Source organism: Hemiscyllium ocellatum, chromosome 2 (genome assembly GCF_020745735.1).
Source record: "Hemiscyllium ocellatum isolate sHemOce1 chromosome 2, sHemOce1.pat.X.cur, whole genome shotgun sequence".
NCBI lineage: Eukaryota > Metazoa > Chordata > Chondrichthyes > Orectolobiformes > Hemiscylliidae > Hemiscyllium > Hemiscyllium ocellatum.
In genome coordinates, this window is record NC_083402.1 from 93,594,565 (window position 1) to 93,611,300 (window position 16,736).

Sequence of the window (16,736 nt, forward strand, 5' to 3'; positions counted from 1 at the left end):
TTGGTCCTGGGGATTAATCAACTTTTGTGTTTTTAAGATGTCCAGCACTACCACCTCTGTAATGTGGGCATTTTTCAAGATGTTGCTATTTATTTCCCCACATTCTCTCTTGTATATGCTTTTCCACAGTAAACACTGATGCAGAATTCCTTCTTAGTACTCCCCCCATCCCCTGAGATTCCACACATTGGTGGCCTTGCTGGTCTTTGAAGTCTCCCTAGTTGCCCTTTTGTCCATAATGTATTTGTAGAACACTTTTGGATTCTTCTTAACCTTATTTGCCAAAGTTATCTCATGTCCCCATTCTGCCCTTCTGATTTCCCTCTTAAGTATGCTCCTACTACCTTTATAGTCTTCTCAGGATTCACTCAATCTCTGCTGTCTATACTGGACATATGCTCCTTCTCATTCTTGACCAAAATCTCAGTTTCACTTGTCATCCAGTATTCCCGACACTTTGTCTAAGGAAACTAAAAAATGTTTGTTGTAATTGCAGTCAAGAGTTCCAAAGATTGCGTGTTTGACTGATGCTACGGTCAAAGACATTTGTGGATTCAGATGAACCAGAAGTGGGAGGGGGATGATGTAAAAACATTGTAGAACATCATTCCTACTTTTATCTAAGAGAGGGTTATGTTTTAGTGGTCCGAATTGAAACAGGGAGCCTTAAAGTCTCTGGTCTGACATTTTAGGCATATATGAATTAGCAAAGGAATAAATAGAAAAAATGATGTTGCAGGAAGGGGAATTTTTATTTCACAGTCCACTGGTCCCAGTACTGTGGGATGGAGAAGTTGTTCTATTATGTCAGCTGCACGTAATCCGGCTCGGACTGTTCTTTTGGTGGTATGAAACTTGCAAAGGTGGTGTTTCCCTGATAGAGGAATAGATGAACACAGTGGAAGAAAAGGACTTGGAGCACAAAATCCGGAAATTGCAACAGTTTGGGTTAAATCAACAAACAGGAGCAAAAGATGTTGGGAGCTGTTTATAATTCCCCCTAATAATTGGAATTGGTAAATTAGAGGCCTAAAAAAGGTAAATGCATGGAAGCAGGAAGCATAGCTGGCGTATTATATGCATACTTTGCAGCTGTCTTACAAGCAAGATGTTACCCAGACTATGGTGAAAAAGGAGGTTATTCAGAACATAGGAAACATTTAAAATTGATGGCATTATTGGATAGACTACCTTTGGGGCTCCCAGGACTGGCTGAGAATGTGGAGTTGGTGGGGTGCTTGTCGAGGAGTGGAGATTTGCAAGTAACCCGCTTATTCAAAAAAAGTGTAGAGATTAGCACAGCAGATACAGTTTAACTTGGGTTTTGATTCATCTAAAAATTACAAATAATAATAATTTATTATTTGATCAAATAATAGTGATATGGAAAAATGTAAGTAAAATGAAGTTACTTTATGTTTATTGAGGAAAAATCATGTATGTTACTGGAGTCTTGGTAAGGCCACATTTGGAGTACTGTGTGCAGTTCTGGTCGCCTCACTTTAGGAAAGGTGTGGAAGCTTTGTAGAGGGTGCAGTGGAGATTTACCAGGATGTTGCCTGGAATGGAGAATAGACTGTACGAGGATAGGTTGAGAGTGCTAGGCCTTTTCTCATTGGAACGGCGAAGAATGAGGGGTGACTTGATAGAGGTTTATAAGTAGACAGTTAGAGACTTTTTTCCCTGGGTACAACAGAGTGTTACCAGGAGACACAAATTTAAGGTGAAGGGTGAAAGGTATGGGGGGATGTCAAGGGTAGGTTCTTTACCCAGAGGTTGGTGGGGGTGTGGAATGCGCTGCCTGTGGGAGTGGCAGAGTCAGAATCATTGGTGACCTTTAAGCGGCAATTGGATAGGTACATGGATAGGTGCTTAAGCTAGGACAAATGTTCGGCACAACATCGTGGGCCGAAGGGCCTGTTCTGTGCTGTATTGTTCTATTTTCTGTGTTCTATTTTGAAATGAAAAGGCTGATCTGTTGTAGATTGACTTGCTAAAGGTTTTTGATACAGTGTTACACAATCTGTTGAGCAAAGTTGTGGCTCGCAGAATGAAAATTATAGTTGCTACATTGATCCAAAATTGACCTAGTGACAGGAGGCAGTAGTGGATAATGATATGCTTATGGCTGGAGGAAGGTCTGCAGTGGAATTGATTCAGAGTCCATATGGAACCATTGCTTTCTCTAATTGTAAAAGATTTGACCTGGGTCTACATGAGTTAATTTCAGTAATTGTCAACAATATGAAAATTCAAAACGTAGTAAAATGTGAAGAAGGTAACACAACACTTCAAAGAACATAGTCAAGTTGGTGCAGTGTGCAGACATTTCGATGGATAATAAAGTTCAAAGCAGACAAGTGGTGATATTCAATTTGCTGTAAGAGCATGGTTATAAAATAAGCAAAATATAAAATGAAGGGCACAATTCTCCTGGATGCCTTGACTAGAGGCATCTGGATGTACATGTGAATAGGTTGTTAAAGGTGAGAAAGCAGTTAACAAAACATACATTATTCTAGGCTATATGAATGGGGTCTAAAGTACAAAGGCAAGGGGGTTATGTCGAATTTGTATTAGTTTAGCATCAGCTGGAGTATTGCATCCGATTCTGAGTACCGCTGTTTAGAAAGGAGGCGAAGACGTTTGAGAAAACGAAGCAAACATTGATGAGAATGTTTTGAGAGCTGAGGGACTTCAGTTATGCATATAGGTTAGAGAAATTTGGACCATCTCCTTTGGAGAGGAGATTTGATAATGTGCATAGTAAGAAATTGTGCCCATTTGCAAAAGAATCAAGAACAAAAAGATGGAAGTTTTAAAGTATTAGTAAAACAAACAAAAGTGCCATGAGGTAAAAAACTACTTCACTCGCTGAGTGCAGTGCACTGCTGAAATGTGATGGAGCCAGCTGAAGCATTTAAAAGGGTTTATTACGAGACTATTTTCTGAACTGTGAGGTATTTTAGGAGTTGGAGGTGATTTCTTCGAATTCCAGGAGCAGCAATTACTGTTTTATATACTGTTGCATTGTTTTGGAACTTTGGAAAAAAAAAGTCAAAACAACAGCAGTTTTAAAGGGAGAAGAACAAACAAAGGAAGCACATGGTGAGGTCAGTGTAGGAGAGAGAGAGAAAGAAACTGACAAGAGCAGTCAACCTGCACAGTTACTGCCTTTTCTGTTTGAATTCATGTATTGCTAGACATTGGAGTGCATCTGGGTAAGTGAACAAACAATGAAATTCACAACTGATCTTGTAGGAACTGTTTGGGTGAGGTTCACAGCGCAGAGGCAGATAAGTGTATTGTTTTTAAGTGTGAGCTACAGAAAGTCTGCAGTAGTGAGTAGAGTGGGTTCTTTCTTAATTATATGTTTTTTGAGATATGTCTCTTGATTAAACTTAAAATATAAGCCATAACTATCAATTTAACGTGGGGCAGTGTTTTGTAGAGGAATAAGACAGTATTATTTTCTGGGTCTGTAGATTGTGAAGGAGCAAAAATGGCCTTGAGTAGAGTGATATGCGCTTCTGATCAGATGTGGGAGTTTAAAGAGAGTTTAAGGGTTACTGCAGATTATATCTGCAATAAATGCTGTTGGTTGCGAATTTTACCAGATCAAATAGATCTGTTGGAGAGACAGTTAGAAGCAATGAGGAATTTGCAACAGCAACAGTATGTGACTGATGGCAGTTATAGGAAGGCGGGGGTGGGGGGGATGTCTCAGATACAGACACATAGATGGGGTAACTCCAGGAAAGGTAAGAGAGGTAGGCAGCTAGTGCAGGATCCTTCTGTGACTGTACCCATTTGAAACAAAAATGCTGTTTTGGAAAATGTAGGGGGTGATGGATTCTCAGGGGAACGTAGCATGAACAGCCAAGTTTCTGGTATTGAGACTGGGTCTAATGCAATGAGGGGTATGTCAGGTTCCAAGAGATCAATTGTGTAAGGGGACTCTCCAGTCCAAGGTACAGACAGACGATTCTGTGGCCAGCAACGAAAAATCAGAATGGTATTGCTTCCCTGGTGCCAGGATCAAGGATGTCTCAGACAGGGTGCAGAATGTTCTCAAGGGGGAGAGGGGCCAGCAAGAGGTCGTTGTCCACACTGTAAACAACGACATAGGGGTCATAGGAAGGGAAAATGTTGAGATTCTGAAGGAAGATTACAAAAGCTAGGCAGGAATTTAAAAAGGAGATCCTCTATAGTAGTAAAATCTGGATTATTCCCGGTGAGGGCAGGAATTGGAAGATAGAGCAGATGAATGCATGGCTGAGGAGCTGGTGTATGGGAGAAGGATTTACATTTTTGAACCATTGGAATCTCTTCTGGGGTAGAAGTGACCTGTACAAGAAGGACAGTTGCACCTAAACTGGAAGGGGACTAATATATTGGCAGGGAAATTTGCTAGAACTGCTTGGGAGGATTTAAACTAGTAAGGTGGGGGGGGGGGGGGTGGCACCCAGGGAGATGGTGAGGAAAGATATCAATCTGAGACTGGTACAGTTGAGAACAGAAGCGAGTCAAACAGTCAGGGCAGGCAGGGACCAGGTAGCACTAAGACATTAAGCTGCGTTTATGTCAACGCAAGGGGCCAAACAGGGAAGGCAGATCAACTCAGAGCATGATTAGGAACATGGGACTGGGATATCATAGCAATTATAGAAACATGGCTCAGGGATGGGCAGGACAGGCAGCTTAATGTTCCAGGATACAATTGCTACAGGAAGGATAGAAAGGGAGACGAGAGGAGGGGGAGTGATAGTTTTGAAAAGGGATAACATAGCTGTGCTGAGGGAGGATATTCCTGGAAATATATCCAGGGAAATTATTTGGGTAGAACTGAGAAATAAGAAAGGGATGATCACTTTACTGGGACTGTATCATAGACCTCCTAATAGTCAGAGGGAAATTGAGAAACAAACTTGTAAGGAGATCCCAGCTATCTGTAAGAATAATAGGGTGGTTATGGTCTGGGATTTTAACTTTCCAAACATAGACTGGGACTGCTATAGCATTAAGGGTTTAGATGGAGAGGAATTTGTTAAGTGTGTCCAAGAAAATTTTGTAATTCAGTATGTGGACGTACCTGCTGGAGAAGGTGCAAAACTTGACCTACTCTTGGAAAGTAAGGCAGGGCAGGTGACTGAGGTGTCAGTGGGGGAGCACTTTAAATCTAATTCCATTAGATTTAAAATAGTGATGGAAAAGGATAGACCAGATCTAAAAGTTGAGTTCTAAATTGGAGAAAGGCCAATTTGGACGGTATTAGGCAAGAACTTTCAAAAGCTAATTGGGGGTCAGATGTTCGCAGGTAAAGGGATGGCTGGAAAATGGGAAGCCTTCAGAAATGAGTTAATGAGAGCCCAGAGAAAGTATATTTCTGTTAGGGTGAAAGGAAAGGCTGGTAGGTACAGGGAATGCTGGATGACTAAAGAAATTAAGGGTTTGGTTAAGAAAAGGAAGGAGGCATATGTAAGGTATAGACAGGATCGGTCGAGTGAATCCTTAGACTACAAAGGAAGTAGGAGTATACTGAAGAGGAAAATCAGGAGGACAAAAAGGGGACATGAAATAGCTTTGGCAAATAGAATTAGGAGAATACAAAGGGGTTTTTCTTTTACAAATACGTTAAGGACAAAAGGGTAACGAGGGAGAGAATACGGCCCCTCAAAGATCAGCAAGGCGGCATTTGTGTGGAGCCACAGAAAATGGCGAAGATACCAAACGAGTGTTTTTGCATCAGTGTACAAAAGTGTACAGAGATCTGTGTACAAAATAGATAGTGACACCTTGCAAAATGCCCATGCTACAGAGGAGGAAGTGCTGGAAGTCTTGAAACACACATAAAGGTGGATAAATCCCCAGGATCTGATCAGGTGTACCCGAGAACTCTGTGGGAAGCTCGAGAAATGATTGCTGGGCCACTTGCTGAGATGTATTGTATCATCAATAGTCACAGGTGTGGTGCCGGAAGACTGGAGGTTGGCTAATGTGGTGCACTCTTTAAGAAAGCCAGGGAACTATACATCAGTGAGCCTGATGTTGGGGGTGGGCAAGTTGTCGGAGGGAATCCTGAGGGACAGGATGTCCATGTATTTGGAAAGGCAGTGACTGATTAGGGATAGTCAGCATAGTTTTGTGCATGGGAAATCATGTCTCACAAACTTGACTACATTCTTTGAACAATTAACAAAGAAGAGTGATGAGGGCAGAGTGGTAGATGTGATCTATATGGATTTCAGTAAGGCATTTGACAAGGTTCACCATGGGAGACTGGTTAGCAAGGTTAGATCTCACAGAATACAAGGAGAACTCACAATTTGGATACAGAACTGGCTCAAAGGTAGAAGACAGAGGGTGGTGGTGGAGGGTTGTTTTTCAGACTGGAGGCCTGTGAGCACTGAAGTGCCACAAGGATTGGTGCTGCGTCCTCTACTTTGTGTCATTTATATAAATGATTTGGATGCAAGCATAAGAGGTACAGTTAGTAAGTTTGCAGGTGACACCAAAATTGGAGGTGTATTGGACAGCAAAGAGGGTTACTTTAGATTACAACAGGATCTTGATCAGATGGGCCAATCGGCCGAGAAGTGGCAGATGGAGTTTAATTCAGATAAATGCGAGGTGCTACATTTTGGGAAAGCAAATCTTAGCAGGACTTATACATTTCATGGTAAGGTCCTAGGGAGTGTTGCTGAACAAAGAGACCTTGGAGTGCAGGTGCATAGCTCCTTGAAAGTGGAGTCGCAGGTAGATAGGAAAGTGAAGAAGATATTTGGTATGCTTTCTTTTCTTGTTCGGTGTGTTGAGTACAGGAGTTGGGAGGTCGTGTTGCAGCTGTACAGGACATTTGTTAGGCTATAGTTGGAATATTGCGTGCAATTCTGGTCTCCTTCCTATCGGAAAGATATTGTGAAACTTGCAAGTGTTCAGAAAAGATTTACAAGCATGTTGCCAGGGTTGGAGGATTTGAGCTATAAGGAGAGGTTGAATAAGCTAGGGCTGTTTTCCCTGAAGCGTCGGAGGCTGAGGGGTAACCTTTTAGAGGTTTACAAAATTGAGGGGCATGGATAGGATAAATTGACAAAATCTTTTCCCTGGGGTCAGGGAGTCCAGAACTAGAGGGCATAGGTTTAGGGCGAGAGGTGAAAGATATAAAAAGGACTTAAGGGGCAACTTTTTATCACGCAGAGGGTGGTACCTGTATGGAATGAGCTGCCAGAGGAAGTGGTGGAGGCTGTTACAATTGCAACATTTAAAAGACAACTGGATGGGTATATGAATAGGAAGGGTTTAGAAGGATATGGGCCAAATGCTGGCAAATGGAACTACATTTATTTAGGATACTGGTAGGCATGGAGGAGTTAGACCAAAAGGTCTGTTTCCATGCTGTAGATCTCTATGACTCTAAGTGCAGGAATATAAGAAAAAGACTAGGGAATCTCACTCTGAATTTTTCATTCAGAGACCCAGTGCAGAAGTAATTGTTTGAACTTCTGTACTATGATGATTTTGTGATTTAATAGGTGTGCAACAGCAATGCTCCCAGAAGAATTTTTTCCATCCTAGAAGAATTTTTCCAAATTACTCAGGAGTGGTAATTTGCTGTACATCTTACTACCCTACAACTAAAATTATTGAGCTTGTACCCATGGTGATGTGACGGCTAAAAAGGTAGTGTCATTTAAGCTAGGTGACTGGCACGAATTTTCCTGCCAGAGACATTTGATCTTATTCTTTTATAATGAGACAGAATCTGCTGTGAAGTTGATTGCAAACATGGATGGTCTATGTTGTTTTCAGTGGGTGATACTTTAGAATGGCAGCTGTGCCATTTCTTGAACTTTACCAAGGGATTCTTTCTTGGAATATGATACCGTGCTGTGTTGGAGAAGATATATGTGGGAACTGGTAGTCTTTTAGTGTTTATTGATTTCAATTCCTAATGTTGTTTTCATTTTTGGGGGAGGTAAATGTAACCATCCAGGAGAGCACAGATTGACCTGAGTAACAGAGCTGAAAAATTTGTTCATTAGAATCCAAGTTGAGCCTGTCAGCTTGTTGTGCAGGCTGTTTCTAATACTTGTCTTCTGCGCTATGCTGGAATATTTATGTAATACTGTGAGAAATATGACCAGGAGTTGACCACACAACTCCTGGAACCTGCACTGATATTCCGTTCCATTTGTGAGTAATCTTCAGCCCGTCTGCTTCCCATATTCCTTGACAGTTTTGAGATCGGCAACCTATCTGTCTTCCTGAGAACTCAAGAAGAGACATTCTCAGTGTTGTGGAGTACACAGTTCCAAAGATTCACTGAGAGAAAATATTTCTCTCAATCTCTGCTCTAAACGATTTATGCCCTTATACTCCAACTATACCTGTGTTCTAAATCTGTCAGCCAAGGAAAGCAACATCTGAGTTCTAGTCTGTCAAATGTCCCCAGAATCTTGCATATTTCAGTAGATTCACCTCACATTGTTTTAAACTCCCAGAGACCTCTTCGCAAGAACCAATAAATGACTTTAACCCTACAATACCTTTTAGATAAGAGACCAGCACTGCGCGTAGTACTCCAGTTGTGGTTTCACTAAAACCCTTTTACAATCAAGGGTTTCACTAAAACTCTTTTACTAAAACCTCTTTAATCTGATATCCCCAATCCTCTTATGATTGATGCAAATATAAAGGCAAATAAAGGTTTGCCTTAAAGGTTTGCCTTCCTAATTGAACTGAATGTTTTCTGTGATCATTTTAAGAATGCGTACATGGCTTTCTGAACACTCATTTTCAAGTTTATAGGTTTCACATCTTTTTAAATCCACATTTGACATTTTGATTCTCACTACAAAAGTGAGTAACTTTGCACCCCACCACATTATACTGTATATCCTCTGCTTGTTGTCCACTTGACATGCTCACTTAGCCTGTCTGTACCTCTTTATAGCTATAGGTATCATCTTCTCAATTTACATTTCCATCCAACTTGTTATAATCCAAATTGTTCACAGAAGTTATAATTAGCTGAGACTCCAGGGGCGGCACGGTTGCTCAGTGGTTAGCACTACTGCCTCGCAGCGCCAGGGACCGGGTTCAATTCCTGCCTCGGGCGACTGTCTGTGTGGAGTTTGCACATTTTCCCTGTGTCTGCGTGGGTTTCCATCGGGTACTCCGGTTTTCTCCCACGGTCCAAAGATGTACAGGTCATGTGAATTGGGCAAAGCTAAATTGCCCATAGTTAGGTGCATTAGTCAGGGATAAATATAGGGAATGGATCTGTGGGGGGGGTTGCTCCTCGGAGGGTCGGTGTGGACTTGTTGGGCTGAAGGGCCTGTTTCCACACTGTAGGGAATCTAATCTAATCTAATCTAACCTAATCTGATCCTTGTGGCATTGATGAGTTACAAGATTAGCAGTTTTGAAAAGCTCCATGTATCCTCATTCTGTGCTTTCCTGTTCTATCCATCCCACTGTCTTTTTAATTCAATACCTCTGACTTCAGGTGCTCTATTCATGTTATTAGCCATTTTTTGTGGCACCTACCATATGCCTCTTGGAAATTCATGTATATTACATCCATTGGCTTCCCATTAAATGCCCTACTATTTAAATCTCCTTGCAAACACAATTTCTCTTTCATAGAACCGAGCTGACTTTGTCTGCTTATATACTTAGGAGATAACAGTATGAAAAGATGTTTTTTTAATAGATTCCAACATTTTCTCAGCTACTAGTTTTAGGTTAACTGACCTATAAACCTTTGATTGCACACTTTATCTTGATTGGCAATTGTGTTTATTAACTTGCAATCCTTGGGCTGGTTCTAGATCTTGGGGAGATTTAGAAAATTAAAACCAGTGTATCCACCATCTCGTAATCATAGACCACCACAGCACAGTAACAGGCCCTTTGGCCCTTGGTGCCTGCACCAGCCAAAATCAAGCAACTATCCATTCTGATTTACATTTTCCAGCACTTGACCTTGTATACCTTGGCATCAAAAGTCCACATCTAAATGCCAGTTGAAACATTATTACGATTTCTGCCTCTACAGCCCTTACATGGAATGAAACTTTTGTCCCTTCCTTTCAATCTGTACCCTGTGGTCATTGTTCCCTCTATCAAGGAGAACATTCCATTTCTGTTTATTTTGTCAGTGCTCATCTAATTTTATAGACCTCAATCATGTTTTCCCCTCAGACTCCTCTGCTCCAAGGGAAAAAACAAGTCTGTCCACTCTCCATAACTAAAATTCTCCAGCCCAGGCAACCTCCTGGTAAATCTGCAGTGCTGTCCCATTGCTTCCAATAATATGGGTTCCAGAACTCTGCATACAGCGGTGTGCAATCTGTTTTAAAATATTAGGACAGGGTGGGAACCTGCGGCCTTTTAGGATACTAATTGTGGGCTTTCACCTAACTGTCTGCAAATACAAAATCCGACTTTTTTAAAATTTGTGTACCATTCTAAAATTTTTTATTGGTAATCCAGTCATGTCAAAAACAAGGAGAAGAACATTAAAGGACAAGAGCACAGTATTCAATGAAAAATGGGAATTGCAATATTACATAGTTGCTGTGAAAGATAAAATGACGTCTTTGCTCTGAAGAAATATAATGCATGTCAGCATTATGCAACTCCTAAGAATCACAAAAATACTCAATTGGAAGGAGAACCCCGAATGTCTGCACTTGAGAAAATGAAAGATCCAAAGCAGCAGCAGGTATTTAACAATATCTGGACAAGGGACAGATATCACTGAAGCAACTTATAAAATAGCATGTATACTTTGAAGAAGAGGTAAACCATTTAGCAATGTGGAAATCCTAAAACTTCAACAATGCATTATTTTATGATGTTTAGATTCAGATAATGCTCATAAGTACAAACAATTGCTTCTTTCAAGAAGGACCAAAACTGATAGGCAACATGAATTAGCCCTCAATGTAACAGCACAACTTCATACAATGTGCCAAGGCGAAGATATTTATTATTCAATTGCCTTGGATGAATCCACTGACATTCCTGACTCAGTGCAGGAGTTATTTTTGATTTGTGTGATAACTGCGGATTTTCATTGTAATGAAGAGTTACTGGCTTTGCGCATCCTTATGGCAAGGGCATATGGAATTGACAACTTCACTATCTTCAAAGAAAACTGTCATGAAGCCAAACTGAATTTGTGTAATTTAGTAAGTGGACACACAGATGCAACACCTTCCATGAGAAGAAAACATGAAGGATTTGTTGCATTACTATGAATAAATTGCCAGATCCAGATACTTTGATTTCTTTTCATTTTCTTTTGCATTGACAGAATCTCTGTGCCAAATCTTGTTTTAAGTGACACATTAAAGAAAACTATAGGTATTGTACACTCCATTCGCGCAATTGCATCATGCCATCAGCTTGATGGTGAAACACTCGGTGTGGAGTTGCCAAATCATTCTGAAGTGTTCTGATTGTCATAAGGATACTTGTAAAACCTTTGTCTTTGCAAAAACGAATCACAAGACTTTTTGAGGAACTGAATGAAATGTGTGAATTGTCAAAAGAAAATTTCTGCAGAAATGCATTTTAGGGTGATATAATGTCAAAGCAAAATGATCTGAATTTGTTTTGCAAGGTAAAGTAAATTCATGTACGATACATGGCCAAAAATCTAGGCATTTCAGAAAAAGCTGATCTTTTTCAAAACTCTTCCTACCCAAACAGAACTTTCATCTGAACTTTCCTGAACTGGTGAAGGCAATTAATGAACAGGGTACAAGGAAATCACTAAGTGAAAGAATACACAGCAGTTCTTGACTTCATTGATTGAAAGTTCACAATGAAAGGTTGGCAGATTTTGAGAAATGTGATCTCAGACTGAAACTAGCTTTTGACCGCACCTGGTTGATGACTCCAAAGTACCTGAGGACTTACAGATGGAATTGATTGAGCTCTTGGAAGATAATATTCTGAAGTCTGTATTCGTATCAACATGCTCAGCGAATGCTGTTTTATTTTGGTACAACCTACTATTGTGCATCAATATTTTCATATGTGACACAAATTAAAATGTGCTTGAGATCTCAGATGATGAATATTCACCTGGAGGACCAATCAAACGATGTTTGAACCAAATATTCGATTCTGATCACTCAATAAGCAGTCGGAAAAAAGTCATTAAATGGTTTATTGTCTAAGTGTTTTGCATATTATTAGTTCTATTGTTAACTTTGTCAAACAATTAAATGTTATTGAATTTTTGTTTTGTTTAAAGTCCTTGTATAATAGCAGGCTTTAATTAAAATTAGTAAATGTGATGACACAAATATGATATTTTCTTGTATATTTTAAATTCTCAGCATGCAGCCTAATAGGATCTTGGCTAAAAAAAAGGTTCCCCACCCCTGTGTTAAGGTGTAGTCCAGGGGATTTGTCAGTTTTGCTCCTTGTGTTTTTGCTATTTATTTTCACTACTAGTCTATTTAACCTATCCTGTCCTGGGGTGAGGGAGCCCAAAACTGGAGGGCATAAGTTTAAGGTGAGAGGGGAAAGATTTAAAAGGGACCTTAGGCAACTTTTTCACGCAGAAGGTGGTGCATAAATGGAACAAGCTGTCAGAGGAACTGATGGAGGCAGCTTCAATTACAACATTTAAAAGGCATCTGGATGGGTATATGAATAGGAAGAGTTGAGAGGGATATGTGCCAAATGCTGGGGCTAGATTTATTTGGGATATTTGGATCAAAGAGGTCTGTTTCTGTGCTATAATATCGCTGACTCATAATTCCATTGCCTTCATTGCAGACTTATACTATTTATTATTTAAAATTCAGTCAAACAGTGAAGCCAACTGTAAGAGTTTCTTATGATCTTAAGACTGTAGATCTATTATCTAAGCATTTTCTGTCCCTTGCCGTTCATAAACTTATCACTTGTCGATTCTGTATTCTAATCTTCAGAACAAGCATCCTTTCTTGCTGTTGTCCTTGTGACATCCTTTTAATGTCAGGATTGATACTATTTTTTGACTCTGCCTTTCTTTTGATAGGTTGTGTACCTGGAGTATTTATTTTCGACTTTGCTCACCTTGTAGCCATGCCTCTAATATTGATTAAATCTAGATCATTTATTATGATTGCTTCACGCATTTGGGAAAAGAACCATTAATTTTTTTTACTACTGTTCTTTGCATGGATGTAATTCGTTGATAATATTATGTTTTATTTTGCTTGTATTTACCCAAGTTGCTAAGTACTCTAATGCCTTGATTTTTCAGTTTAGGTTTCTAATCTCCTCCCATCACTTTTTTTATGGTGTTTAAAAATCACACAACACCAGGTTATAGTCCAACAGGTTTAATTGGAAGCACACTAGTTTTCGGAGCGACACTGTTGGACTATAATCTGGTGTGTGATTTTTAACTTTGTACACCCCAGTCCAACACCGGCATCTCCAAATCATTTTTTTATGGTGTAAGTGTATAATAGTTATTTCCATAATACTTTATTTATACAGATCAGTCGCCACCAAAAAAGCTGCATTCCTGTGAAATTGTGGTATGATGAAAATGGAAGCCTGAAAATACTACCTTTAAGACACTGGATCTCCACTTTCTGCTATAGTTACTGACGGCTGCATGCCTTTGATCAGGTTGTCTTCAATCTTGTACTGAAGGTAGGTGTCAGACCAAATGAAAAATGTGGCCAATTTCATGCCATGTTGGATGTGGGTTCTAACAAAAAAAGAAAGTAGAAACTGTTTCACCAAGCATCGTGGTCAGGTCCGCAGGGACCGACTAGACCTCGCAGTCACTGCCCATTTCAATTCCCCCAACCGACTTGTAATTAAGAAAAACTGGAAAAAACTTCAAGTGAACAAAATGTTACTAATTTGTAGTACAAATAACTTTGCCTAGAAAATGCTTGAAGATTCAGTTCTTTTTCATAAATTCATAGTCATACAGCGTGGTAACAGACCCTTCGTAGTTTAAAATATTTGGCCTTGTTAAGTGACATTTAAGATTTAAGCATAAATTAGATTTTTTTAGATTACTTGAATAATAGAGAAGACTTACAGAACATACGTGAAGAGGACAGTGCATGTCTTTGCCGTTTTTAATACTAGCACAACATTATTGCTGGTCTTTTTTGGGGTTTTGCTTCCTGCTTCCTGCTTGCTGCCGCTGTGAACTAAAACGAGAAATTACTTTATTAAGAGCTTTCATCTCACCTGAGAAGGCTTCAGGCCAGTACATATTCAATCACCTGCTCTAAAATCATCTTGTTCAAAAAATGCTTGTCACGTGACAACTGGGACAATGTCCATGTTCTAAAACGATCAATCTTCTAAATAAAGCAATCTTTGACATTTTTTTTAAAAAGTTCTCCTAATTTCCATATGATAATGGATCCTTTTAACACCAAAATCCATGTACCATCTTCTCATTTTGGCCTCTACGGCATGTACTGAGCTTCGTTGAAATGAGCCTTTTAATCTTTAAGATTTATTGTTTAAAAACTGTTGGCAAATTCCATTTCAAAACATAACATAGACAAATTAAACATGTCAACTAGAAAACCTTGGAGAAGAAAATGTAAGTTATTTAATAGTTTAATTAACGAAAGTTTTGATATTAATGTATGTTAAAGAAAAGATTGAATAAAGAAATGTTCAATATAGTTCCATATTTCTTTAAAATGAAATATTGTCTTGAATGTTTCTTGCTGTTGTATTGTGATGTTCCCTGATTGCTTTGCATTGTCAAACCAGAGGATTTGTATCAGTCTTGTTTTAAACCTCCTGAGTTAAATAAGCGCTTCTTGGTTCAGTAATGTTGACCGTTGATTTAAATGGATAAATCAATGAGAAAACAACAATTTCTAATCCTTCAAGATCTGGAAATTTCATTTACTTAGGTGAGTCTGTTTTGTGTGAAAAATTTCCAAAGGAAACTTTCTTGATGTTGATTATTTGTTGATCACTTACAACTGTTGCATCAAGCAACACTCTCTGCAAGCAAGCTCTGTTTGGCATTGCCCTGATGGGACCAGTACCTGGCTGGAAATTGGTTTCTTGGAAATTAGCCAACCTTTTTTTAATCTAGTGTAAGTGAAAGAGTTTGAATTGAAATAATTATAATGCATCTTGGCTCTTTAGCATACTCATGCTTTCCCAGGTCATTTGTTAAGATTTTATATCTTGGGTAAGAGCACTCCACAAGTACCCAACATCAAAAATAACATTGAAAAATAGCTAGGAGCAAGAGTAGGTCATTTGTCCCTTTGAGCCTGCTCAGTCCATCAGTGTGATCACTGATGACCCTCTATCTCAAAGCCATGTTCTCACTTTCTCTCCATGCACCTTGATGCCTTTTAAAATGTAAAAAAAGAATTTGAGTATATTAAATGGCTTGGCCTCTGCAGACTTCTGAGGTACAGAATTTCACAGATTCATGATCTGTTTTAACTGAAGAAACTTTTCAGTTCTAAATGGTCTACCCCTTATCCTGAGACTCTTGCTCTGATTTAGACTCCCTATCCAGGGAAATCATCTTCCCTACTTCTTGATTTGTCCATCCCTGTTAGAATTTTATGTTTGAATTAGATATTCTCATCCTTAGAAACTCTATTGAACACAGACCCATTCAAATCAATTTATCCTTAGATGACAGTCCTTTCATTCCTGGTAGTAGCTTAATGAACCTCTGCTGCACCTTCTTTAATTGTTGCATTTTGTTCCCTTATCCAGGTCATTATTTAAATCATGAATATCTGAGGTCCAAGCACTGGTCCTTGCAAAACTCCACAAGTCATTGTCACTTGGAAAAAGGTCCTTTTATTCCCACTATGTTTCCTATATGTCAATCAATTTTTGATCCATTCCATTATATTAACGCAGTTGATGTGCTTTAACTTTCCTCACTAACTTCTTACGAAGGCTGGAGGGACAGTAGTTAGCACTGCTGTCTCACAGTCCCAGGGACCTGGGTTCAATTCTAGCCTTGGGTGACTTTTTGAGTGGAGGTTGCATATTCTCTCCATGCCTACCTATATTTCTGCTGGTTCTCCAGTTTCCTCCACAGTTCAAAGATATGCAGATTAGGTGGGTTAGCCATACCAATTTGCCCCATAGTGCCAAGGGATTTGCAGGCTAGGTGGGGTTATGGGGATAGAGTTGGGGGGGTAGGGGGGTTGCTGGATCTGGGTTGGATGTTCTTCAGAGTTGATGCAGACATGATGTGCTGAATGGCCTTTATCTGCAGTGTAGAGATTCCACGGTCTTATCAAACGCTTTCTGAAAATCCAAGTAGTCCACATCTCTTGGTTCTCCCTTATTTATCTTACTACTTACATTCTCAAAAAAAAAACTTCAATAGCTTGTAAATGTGATTTGACTTTATAAATGCATATACTGGCTTTATCCAGTCTCACTCATAATAAAGGACTGAGTGTTGAATTTTGACAAAGCATCAATTTCGTTGAGTTCCATGGCATGTATTTTTCAATGACACCAAGTGAATTTTCTTGTGCTATCTTACCAAACTTCCCTCACTAACTACCTACTATACCTTTTGACTATGTTTGCGTAATAACATTTGTCAAAATACATTTAAAAAATGTTTGACTTTTAAATTACAGAAGGTGCAAAAAAAAACTTCTCGCCATGCTGCAGGTTCTGTGTTAGGCGCCTCAATACAACTGTAACAGTCTTGATATTTACAGTACACATTCTATGTCATT

At 39.4% G+C, this 16,736-nt stretch overlaps 1 protein-coding gene across 2 annotated transcripts in view; it reads left to right on the plus strand.

Moving 5' to 3' along the window:
• LOC132824229 (spindlin-W-like) overlaps window positions 1–16,736 on the plus strand; it is an 81,354-nt gene that overhangs the window by 27,250 nt on the left and 37,368 nt on the right. For both annotated transcript variants that reach the window (XM_060838542.1, XM_060838551.1), the window contains exon 3: window positions 13,513–13,671. The gene's annotated coding sequence lies outside the window, so the exon portion shown is untranslated. The remainder of the gene's footprint in view (window positions 1–13,512; window positions 13,672–16,736) is intronic.